Source organism: Bubalus bubalis, chromosome 6 (assembly GCF_019923935.1).
Source record: "Bubalus bubalis isolate 160015118507 breed Murrah chromosome 6, NDDB_SH_1, whole genome shotgun sequence".
Lineage (NCBI taxonomy): Eukaryota > Metazoa > Chordata > Mammalia > Artiodactyla > Bovidae > Bubalus > Bubalus bubalis.
Genome location: NC_059162.1, coordinates 85,032,696 through 85,044,977, shown reverse-complemented (window position 1 = coordinate 85,044,977; position 12,282 = coordinate 85,032,696).

The window sequence follows — 12,282 nt, the reverse complement described above, 5'->3', positions numbered from 1 at the left end:
CCATAGGTTTTGAGTTTTTGTGTTTTTCATTTTCATTCTTTTCTATGCATATTTTAATTTCATTTTTTTATTTCTTCTGTGATTTGTTGGTTATTCAAAAGCGTGTTGTTTAGCCTCCATATGTTTGTATTTTTAATTTTTTTCCCCCAATAGTTGACATCTAATCTTACTGCATTGTGATCAGAAAGATGTTTGGAATGATTTCATTTTTTTTGAATTTACCAAGGCTAGATTTATGGCCCAGGATGCGATTTATCCTGGATAAGCTCCCATGTGCCCTTGAGAAAAGGTGAAATTCATTGTTTTGAGGTGAAATGTCCTATATAAATTAGGTATAACTGGTCCATTGTATCATTTAAAGTCTGTGTTTCCTTGCTAATTTTCTGTTTAGTTGATCTATCCATAGGTGTGAGTGGGGTATTAAAGTCTCCCAGTATTATTGTGTTACTGTTAATTTCCCCTTTCATACTTGTAAGCATTTGCCTTGCATATTGCAGTGCTCCTATTTTGGGTGCATATATATTTATAATTGTTATATCTTCTTCTTGGATCGATCATTTGATCATTATGTAGTGTCCTTCTTTGTCTCTTCTCATGGCCTTTATTTCAAAGTCTATTTTATCTGATATGAGTATTGCTACTCCTGCTTTTTTTCATCTCCATTTGCTTGAAATATCTTTTTCCAGCCTTTCACTTTCAGTCTGTATGTGTCGCTTGTTCTGAGGTGGGGTCTCTTGTAGATAGCATATATAGGGGTGTTGTTTTTGTATCTATTCAGCCAGTCTTTGTCTTTTGGTTGGGGCATTCAACCCATTTATGTTTAAAGTAATTATTGATAAGTATGATCCCATTGCCATTTACTTTGTTGTTTTGGGTTCAAGTTTATACACCTTTTCTGTGTTTCCTGTCTAGAGAAGATCCTTTAGCATTTGTTTAAGAGCTGGTTTGGTGGTGCTGAATTCTCTCAGCTTTTGCTTGTCTGTAAAGCTTTTGATTTCTTCTTCATATTTGAATGAGATCCTTGTCGGGTACAGTAATCCAGGTTATAGGTTTTTCTCTTTCATCACTTTAAGTATGTCCTGCCATTCCCTTCTGGCCTGAAGAGTTTCTATTGAAAGATCAGCTGTTATCCTTATGGGAATCCCCTTGTGTGTGATTTGTTGTTTTTCCCTTGCTGCTTTTAATATTTGCTCTTGGTGTTTGGTCTTTGTTAATTTGATTAATATGCGTCTTGGGGTGTTTCACCTTAGGTTTATCCTGTCTGGGACTCTCTGGGTTTCTTGGACTTGGGCAGCTATTCCCTTCCCCATTTTAGGGAAGTTTTCAACTGTTATCTCCTCAAGTATTTTCTCATGGCCTTTCTTTTTGTCTTCTCCTTCTGGGACTCCTATGATTCGAATGTTGTGATGTTTGACATTGTCCTAGAGGTCTCTGAGGTTGTCCTCATTTCTTTTAATTCTTTTTTCTTTTTTCCTCTCTGCTTCATTTATTCCAGCATTTTATCTTCCACCTCACTTATCCTATCTTCTGCCTCAGTTATTCTACTGTTGGTCTCCTCCAGAGTGTTTTTTACCTCAGTTATTGCATTATTTTTTATTGATTGACTCTTAATTTATTTCTTCTAGGTCCTTGTTAAACATTTCTTGCATCTTCTCAATCCTTGTCTCCAGATTATTTATCTGTAACCCCATTTTGTTTTCAAGATTTTGGATCATTTTTACTATCATTACTCTGAATTCTTTTTCAGGTAGACTCCCTATCTCCTCTTTTGTTTGGTTTGGTGGGCATTTATCAAGTTCCTTTACCTGCTGAATATTTCTCTGCCTTTTCATCTTGTTTAGATTGCTGTGTTTGGGGTGGCCTTTCTGTATGCTGAAAGTTTGTGGTTCCTTTTTATTGTGGAGGTTCCTCCCTGTGGGTGGGGTTGGACGAGTGGGTTGTCAACATTTCCTGGTTAGGGAGGCTTGTGTCGGTGTTCTGGTAGGTGGAACTGAATCTCTTTTCTCTGGAGTGCAATGACGTGTTCAGTAGTGAGTTTTGAGGTGTCTATGGGTTTGGTGTGACTTTGGGCCACCTGTATTTTAATGCTCAGGGTTATGTCCCTGCATTGTTGGAGAATTAGCTTGGTATGTCTTGCTCTGAAACTTGTTGGGTCTTGGGTGGAACTTGGTTTCAGTATAGGTATGGAGGCTTTTGGATGAGCTCTTGTTGATTAATGTTCCCTGGAGTCAGGAGTTCTCTGGTGTTCTCAAGTTTTGGATTTAAGCCTCCTGCCTCTGGCTTTCAGTCTTATTCTTACAGTAGCCTCAAGAATTCTCCATCCATACAGCACTGATGATAAAACATCTAGGTTAATGGTGAATGTCCCACAGTGAGGGACACCCAGAGTGTCCCACAGGGAGGGACACACAGAGAGGTTCACAGAGTTACATGGAGAAGAGGGAGGAAGGAGATAGAGGTGTCCAGGAGGAGAAGAGGGGGAGTCAAAAGGAGAGAGACAGATCTAACCAGTAATCAGTTCCCTACATGTTCTCCACAGCCTGGAACACCCAGAGATTCACAGAGTTGAGTAGAGAAGAGAAGGGGGAGGGAGAAGATAGAGGTGACCTGGGGGAGAAAAGGGAGAGTCAAAAGGGGGAAAGACCAATCAAGCCAGTAATCACACTCCTAAGTAAAAATGGGTACTGAGATTGGATTCTTAAAGGTACAAAATTGATAACAAATACCAAAAAGCAAAGATTAAAAATCTAGAGTAGAGGTTAGGCTCTCAAAAATACAATATTAAAAAAAAATCACAAAAATTATAAAATATATATATATATATGAAATTTGCTTTAAAAATAGGATCTTTTTTTTTTAGCAAGTAATGGTAGGTTATAAAAATGAAAATTAAAAGCATAATAAAGAACTTAAAAATTAAAAAAATAAAAATTAAAAAATGGTAATAGTAAAACATATCTAGGAATTTCTCTGGAGCTGTTGAGGGCAGTGTGGGATCAGTTCAGTTTCAGATAGTTCCTTGTTCCAGCTTATACTTCTTCTCAAGGTCTATAGGCCCCTTCCAATGTAGTCAGTGCTAACTACAGGATTTTAATCTGTTGCACCTGCCACTTCCAAAGTGGTGCCCTGTTTGTTTATTTTGTTTTCCTCTGTTTGCAAGTCTCTTCAGTGTCTAATTTCAGCCCTGACACAAGGGGGCGAGGGTGGTCACTTATTTAGGCTCATTTGTTCAGTTGTGTTGGGGGAGTTGGGGGAACACTGAAAACAAATATTACTGGTGTGTGTGGGGAGTGCTTGCTCTGTCTGGGCCACACTGGGTTTGCCCCCGCTCACAATGTGTGTGTTTTCCCAGTCTACACTGCTCAGGCTCTAGGTTGCTCTGCAGGGGAACTGTCTAAAATGGGCCCTGGGTTGCATGCACTTCCCAGGACTAAGCTGCTTAGTTTCAGGTTCTTGGGTACTCCACGAAGGCACAGACTTGGTTTGGCCTGTATGTTGTGCTTGGTGAGCATGCTGTCCCAGGTGGGCGGTGTATCTTATCACCTCCCCAGTCCCAGCTGCTCGGTTCTGGGTGTGCAGTGGGAGCACTGTCTCAGGTATGCCATGTGTCTCCCTGGGGAGCTGATCTCTGACTGTGACCCTCCTGGTGGATGTAAATCACCCAGGATCCCAGAAAGACTTGGTTAGCAACTAGGAGCCTGCTCAGTTTGGTAGAGGATGCCGTCTCTGGTGCCAAGATTGCCCCTTGCGTTCTGGCTGTGGCTGGTGCCTGCCTGCCTCTCTGCCTCCAGCAGGGGGAGGGGCTTATCCACAGCTGGCTCGCTCTCCTCTGGTATTGGCTCAGTCCTTTGTTCTGTGAGTGGGCCAGGCTGTGCCTGGAGCTTTTCTCAGGAAAGTTCTCTCTCTCTCTCTCTCTTTTTTTTTTTTAATCTCTCTGGGTTGCTATCTCACATTAGCTCCCTCAGATTGTCCTCAGGGCATTCAGGCTCAGTCCTTACTCTAAGCATGCAGCCCAGGCCTCCCTGTTCAGCCTCCACTTGCTGCTGACAGATGCGAGCGTCTGGGCTACTTCTCCGCTGGGAGTTGTGGTAGGTGCGTAGTCTGTAGGTTTTTTTTTTTTTTCCTCCTGGGTTTGTTGCCCTCTGATATTCCAAAATTCCTCACAGACCCACTGGTGAGAGTGTTTCCTGGTGTTTGGAGACTTCTCCTCCTTCATGACTCCCTCCCTGGAATGGGTCTCCGTTCCTAACTCTTTTCTCTTTTTCTCTTTTATATTCTGTCCTCAGTCGTGTCAGACTCTTTGCGACCCTATGGACTGTAGCCTACCAGGCTCCTCCCTCCATGGGATTCTCCAAGCAAGAGTACTGGAGTGGGTTGCCATTTCCTTCTCCAGGGGATCTTCCCGACCCAGGGATCAAACCAGGGTCTCCCTCATTCCAGGCAGATGCTTTAACCTCTGAGCCACCAGGGAAGCCCATATTTTGTCCTACCTCCTTTCAAAGAGAATGGGCTGCCTTTCTGGGTGCCTGGTGTCCTCTGCCATCATTCAGAAGTTGTTTTGTGGAATTTGCTCAGCGTTCAAATGATCTTTTGATGAATTTGTGCAGGAGAAAGTGGTCTCCCCATCCTATTCCTCCACCATCTTAGGACCGCCTCTCCACTGATCAGAATTTAATTGTCCAACCAGCTTGAAATTCAATTGCAGCATAATTGAAACTCATGTAATTGGCATCACATACAGCCAACAATTGGAAAAGTTGTACATACGTTGAGTACATTGTTCTCCACTGGCTGCACTGTGATGTAAAAGATAAATCAAGCAAACAATCGCTATGATTAGGAATTACTAATGATTTAGCTTTTCGATCAACTAGGCTTTCAGTTTTCATGATCGCATATAATTATTAGAAGAATTTTATGAAGTATGTTGTATTAATCATTCTTTATTTTTGGCTTTTATTTATTTTTCATTTCTACTAATTTTATTGGGGTGTAATGACAAAATTGTTTATATTTATTGCATACAATGTAATGATTTTATATGCAGCATGAAATAATTTACACATTCAAACTAACACTTGCACTACCTTACATAGTTACCATTTTGCATATTTATGGTTAGAACACTTAATCCCTACTCTGTTAACAAATACAATAGTGTTATTAGTGTTACAAATAGTGTTATTTTTATTGATTTTTGTATTTCATTTTATTTTTATAATCTAATGAAACATGTTTTAATTTTAAAATATTCAACTACAGAGAATTTCTGACAGATACAAATTTTGTAAGAAAAAGGCTTCTCCTGGGACACTCTGAAGTTTTGTCATTATTTTCCTCTGTTTTGTTTAGAAACAATTTTATTGAAGTATAGTTGATTTACAATGTTACATTTGTTTCTGCCTTTGATATACAGCAAAATGAATCAGTTATATGTAAACATATTTCTACTCTTTTTTAAGATTCTATTCCCATAAAGGAGAAGGCACTGGCACCCCACTCCAGTACTCTTGCCTGCAGAGTCCCAGGGATGGAGGAGCCTGGTGGGCTGCAGTCCTTGGGGTTGCTCAGAGTCAGACGTGACTGAGAGACTTCACTTTCACTTTTCACTTTCATGCACTGGAGAAGGAAATGGCAACCCACTCCAGTATTCTTGCCTGGAGAATCCCAGGGACGGGGGAGCCTGGTGGGCTGCCATCTATGGGGTTGCACAGAGTCGGGCACGACTGAAGTGACGCAGCAGCATTCCCATAAAGGTCATTACATAGTATTGAGTAGAGTTCCCTGTGCTATACAATAGGCCCTTTTTAGTTACCTATTTTATATATAGTAGTTCCGAGAAGGCAATGGCACCCCACTCCCGTACTCTTGCCTGGAAAATCCCATGGATGGAGGAGCCTGGAAGGCTGCAGTCCATGGGGTCGCTGAGGGTCGGACACGACTGAGCGACTTCACTTTCACTTTTCACTTTGATGCATTGGAGAAGGAGATGGCAACCCACTCCAGTGTTCTTGCCTGGAGAATCCCAGGGATGGGGGAGCCTGATGGGCTGCTGTCTATGGGTTTGCACAGAGTCGGACACGACTGAAGCGACTTAGCAGCAGCAGCAGCAGCAGTAGTAGTGTTAGTCGTTCAGTCGTGTCCAACTCTTTGCAATCCCTCAGACTGTAGCCTGCCAGGCTCCTCTGTCCATGGGATTCGCCAGGCAAGAATACTGGAATGGGTTGCCATTCCCTTCTTCAGGCGGTCTTCCCAACCCAAGGATCGAACCCAGGTCTCCTGCATTTCTGGCAGATTCTTTACTGAGCTACAAGGAAGACTTGTAGCTGTGTGTATAGTAGTGTGTATGTCAGTCCCAATCTCCCAATTTATCCCACGCTCCCTCTTCCCCCATGGTAACCATAAGTTTGTTTTCACATCTGTGAATACATATTTTTCTTTGTATATATGCCTAGGAGTGGGGTTGCTGAATAATATGGTAAGTCTATTTTTAATTTCTTAAGGAATTTCTACACTGTTCTTCATAGTGGTTGTACCAATTTATATCCCCACCAATAGTATATATTCCCTTTTTTTCCACACTCACTCCAGCATTTATTGTTTGCCAACTTTTTGATGATAGCCATTTTTACCAGTGTGAGGCGATGTATCATTGTAGTTTTGATTTACATTTCTCTTTAATTAGTGATGTTGAGCACATTTTCATGTGCCTTTTGGACACCTATATGTCTTCTTTGGAACAATGTCTATTTGGATCTTCTGTCCATGTCTTTTTTTTTTTTTTTTTTAATTGAGCTGCATGAATTTGTATAGTTGGGGGATTAACCACTTCTCAGTCTCTTCGTTTGCAGATATTTTCTCCTGTTCTGTGGGTTCTCTTTTCATTTGGTTTATGGTTTCCTTTTCTGTACAAAAGCTGTTAAGTTAGGTCCCATTTGATTGTTTTTATTTTCAATACTCTAGAAGGTGGATCAAAAAAGATTTTTCTGCAATTTTTCATGTCAAAGAGTATTCTACCTATGTTTTCCTCTAAGAGTTTTAGAATATCTGGTCTTAAATTTAGGTCTTTAATCCATTTTGAGTTTATCTTTCTGTATGGTGTTAGAGAATGTTCTAATTTCGTTCTTTTACATGTAGCTGTCCAGTTTTCCCAACATCACTTATTGAAGAGAATGTCTTTTCTCTATTGTATATTGTCTCTCCATTGTACATTGTCTTTTTTGTCACAGATGAGGTGGCTATATATGCATAGGTTTATCTCTGGGCTTTCTATTCAGTTCCACTGATGTGTATTTCTTTTTTGTGCCAGTACCACACTGTCTTCATTACTACAGCTTTGAAGTATAGTCCAAGGTTGGGAAGCCTGATTCTTCTAGCTCTATTTTTCTTTCTCAAGGCGGCTTTAGCTATTTGGGGTCTTTTGTGTTTCAATATGTGAAAAGGCTTCCCTGGTAGCTCAGAAGGTAAGGAATCTGCCTATAATACACAAATTTTTGTTCTGTGAAAAATGCTATTGGTAATTTAACAGGGATTGCATTGACTCTGTAGATTACTTTGGGTAATATAGTCATTTTCACGATATTGATTCTTTCAATCCAAGAACATAGTATGTCTCTCCATCTGTTTGTGTCATCTTTGATTTCTTTCATTGGTGTCTTACAGTTTTCTGAGTACAGGCCTTTTGTTTGCTTATATGGGTTTATTTCTAGATATTTTATTCTTTCTGAAGCAATGGTACATGGGATTATTTCTTTAATTTCTGTTTCTGATCTTTTGTTGTTCGTATATAGGATACAGTATATTCCTATATTAAATTTTGTATTCTGCTACTTTATCAAATTCATTGATAAAGTTTTCTGGTAGCATTTTTAGGATTTTCCATGTATAGTATGATGTCAGCTACAGTGGAAGTTTTATTTCTTCTTTTCCAGTATGGATTCCTTTCCTTTTTTCCCTCTGATTGTCATGGTTAAGAATTCCAAAAACTGTCTTATTCCTGATGTTAAGAGGAAATGCTTTCAGTGTTTTTTACCTGAGAATGATGTTTGTTGTATAAAATACAGTATTAGTATTATTAACTAGTTACCATGCTTTACATTAGACCCCCAGAACTTATTAATATAATTGAAAGTTTATACCCTTTGATCAACATCTCCCTGTTTCCCACATCCCCATTGCCTGACAATGGTCATTCTACCCTTTGCTTCTGTGGATTTTTTTTTTTTAGATTCCACATATAAGTGAGATCATACAGCATTTGTCTTTCTGTGTCTGACTTATTACATTTAGCTTAATGTTTTCCAGATTTGTGCCTGCTGTCATAAGTAGCTGGATTTTCTTCTTTTTATGGCTGAATAATATTCCTGTGTTTTTATAGGCATGTGCATGTGTATGTAGCACATGTATGTATATAATTTTCTCTATCCATTCATGTGATGAATACTTAAGTTGTTTTCATGTCTTGCCAATTGTGAATAATACTTCAATGAATATGGGAGTGCAGATACCTTTTCAAGATATCAATTTCATTTCCTGTGGATATATACTCAGATGTATACTGCTTATGGATTGCTTGATCATATGATTATATTTCATTTTAAGAAATCAAAGCTTAGAACATCTCAGTATTTTGCTTAAGACCACATAGCAACATTTAGAAGCAAACCTTTGTCTGTATGACTCTAAAGTCTCTTCTCTTTTCCACTTTCTCACAATCACTCTACTTTGCAATAGTCTAGTTATGGGTCATTGCCTACTTAGCCTGGATTCTAGAATCTCTGCCACTTTGATGACCCTTAGTGACTGTAGTGTTTGGTGTTCAGTCATGTCTGACTTTTTGCAACCCCATGAACTGCCCACCAGACTCCTCTGTCTATGGGGAAATATATAACAGATACATTCATAGGAGCATGTAGAGAGGGAAATGGAATCTGCCCTTCCTAAATTAATTATGTAAAATTCTTCATTGGAAGGGTTTATTGATTACAAGTCCGGATGGTAAGACCAGTTTTCCTTGGCTAAGCCGATGATTCCTAGAATCAGAATTATAACTCCCCTAGAGTCAGACTTCTACCAGATTTCACCCTTGGTGCCAATTATGTTTAATTCTTTCATTTGACAAGTATATAGTGAACACCTTTGATGACCACACCCTGGAAATGACACAGTGAACAAACTTGAGAGTCTGCTGCTAAGGAGCTTTATTCTAGTGACTGCTTGGCCCAGGTATAGAGGCAAGAAGATAATAAGAATTTGCTTCTATTTGCTTCTACTTAACTCAGATTATAGGCTTGTTGAGGAGAGAGAACTGATGTCCTTTGATTTCATTTAGCCTAATGTCATCCCTAGATATGAACAATAGAGCTGGGCACACAGAATTTATTCCATGAATGATTGTTCAATGAATACATGGCCTAGAGGCCTTGAATATTTTTGTCTGGATAAGACTCTGCTGCCAACCAGCACATCACTTTTCATGAAATCTGGCCTAGGGGAACTTTGTGTCAGTGTGTAAAGCTTCCTGGAGGGAAAATAACCTCAACTATTTATGTAAAGGGTCTATTTTTGCCTGAAGGGTCCTAAAACTTCAACATCCTAGTGGCCTTATTCTCAAAGACAAATGCCGAAGATCCTTTGGGGTATGAAGCACACATTCAATAACCAGTGAATACCCTGCAAAACAGAAGTGTTCTTTTCAACCATTCCACCTCTGTTGAACTGCCAACCATGGCACTGGGCAATGGGCAATCCAGTAATGACCCAACAGCCTGGCCTTGAGAATTTTACAAACTAGTGGGAAGGAAATAATCCAAATAGTTTACAGTTATTGAGTGCTCAGCATTCTGAACTCCATTAACCATCTAGAGAATCCTATCTATCCCTTGATACTAGTAAGAAGCCTTAAGATTGGTTAGTTTGCTCAAGGTCACGCACAGTTCGTATATGGCAGACCTAGGATCACAGTTCATGGATATCTATTACCATAATCTGTGAATTTAACTAGGATTACACAGCTTCTCAGTAATAATTCCACAGAAATTCTGGGTACATGCTTTTGAGGGCCAATAGAGTCAAACTGTCAAAAATCCAACTACCTGGGTTCAAGCCTTGCCTCTGCTACTTGGCAGTGTATTTAGTCTGTCTATATTTCCTTACTCAGGAATATGGATAATATTAATACCTACCTTAGAGCATTGTTGAGGATACTGTGAGTTAAATGGGATGCTCAAACTTCATTGATGTTTACTTAGGAAATGCTACCCCTGTCATTAGGGCAATGATTTTTCACTCCCCTGAAACTGATTTTCTTGATGGCCCTTTTTTGTAGGGGCAGACACCAGAAAAGAGAGGGTGGTTTCTTTCCTTCACATTTAGGAACTGAATTATTAACCCTTCCTAAATCTGAAAGTAGCATCAGACTCAGGCTATGCTCAAGTACAGAAGCAGTTAGGGAAGAGAGGAAATTAGTACTTCCTCCATTTTTTGCCTTCAACCTGTCTTTCCCAGCTAGGGATTGTGTAAAAATAAACTTTCCACTAAATCTACTCCACATTTGGTTTTCTCTTTCAGTAACATGAACACAAAGAGCTGAGGACAACCCAAACAGATAGTATTTTCAGATGAAAGGTCAAAGGTTATTAAACACATCACCAACCCACCTATTTTTATAAAAAACCTGAACACATGAAATTAGTACTAAGGCTTTAAAAATTATCAGAAGTGTCAGATCATTTTTATATAATTCTAGTGCAGCTTATTTATAGATTATTGCTCAAAATTACTTTTTTAGAAGTCTGGACCTTTGTTTCTTGGTGAGATGCACTGAGTTTTTGCTTCTCTGTGGAGTTAAACAACAAAAATAAACAACCTAAAATGTGCAGTAGCAAACAAATGACCAAATTTCATTCAGGAAGCTGAGTAGAAACTTTTTAATATAGGCAGAAGTAGCAGAATCTTTAGAACCTTCAGACTGAGGAAATTGAGCTGTCCTTCATCATGAATCCTCAGACAGAAGAAAAATGTATGAGAGTATATGTGTTTGCGTATACGTACATGTGTGTGTCAGTTCAGTTCAATTCAGTTCAGTTGATCAGTCGTGTCCGACTCTTTGGAACCCCATGAATCACAGCACACCAGGCCTCCCTGTCCATCACCAACTCCCGGAGTTCACCCAGACTCACGTCCATCGAGTCAGTGATGCCATCCAGCCATCTCATCCTCTGTCCTCCCCTTCCAGCATCAGAGTCTTTTCCAAGGAGTCCCTCCCAGCATCAAAGTCTTTTCCAATGACTCAACTCTTCTCATGAGGTGGACAAAGTACTGGAGTTTCAGCTTTAGCATCATTCCTTCCAAAGAAATCCCAGGGCTGATCTCCTTCAGAATGGACTGGTTGAATCTCCTTGCAGACCAAGGGATTCTCAAGAGTCTTCTCCAACACCACACTTCAAAAGCATCAATTCTTTGGCACTCAGCCTTCTTCACAGTCCAACTCTCACATCCATACATGACCACTGGAAAAACCATAGCCTTGACTAGACGGACCTTTGTTGGCAAAGTAATGTCTCTGCTTTTGAATATGCTATCTAGGTTGGTCCTAACTTTCCTTCCAAGGAGTAAGCGTCTTTGAATTTCATGGCTGCAGTCACCATCTGTAGTGATTTTGGAGCCCAGAAAAATAAAGTCTGATACTGTTTCCACTGTTTCCCCATCAATTTCCCATGAAGTGATGGGACTGGATGCCATGATCTTCATTTTCAGAATGTTGAGCTTTAAGCCAACTTTTTCACTCTCCACTTTCACTTTCATCAAGAGGCTTTTTAGTTCCTCTTCACTTTCTGCCATAAGGGTGGTGTCATCTGCATATCTGAGGTTATTGATATCTCTCCTGGCAATCTTGATTCTAGCTTGTGTTTCTTCCACTCCAGCGTTTCTCATGATGTACTCTGCATATAAGTTAAATAAACAGGGTGACAATATACAGCCTTGATGTACTCCTTTTCCTATTTGGAACCAGTCTGTTGTTCCATGTCCAGTTCTAACTGTTGCTTCCTGACCTGCATACAGGTTTCTTAAGAGGCAGATCAGGTGGTCTGGTATTCCCATCTCTTTCAAAATTTTCCACAGTTTACTGTGATCCACACAGTCAAAGGCTTTGGCATAGTCAATAAAGCAGAAATTGATGCTTTTCTGGAACTCTCTTGCTTTTTCCATGATCCAGCGGATGTTGGCAATTTGATCTCTGGTTCCTCTGCCTTTTCTAAAACTAGCTTGAACATCAGGAAG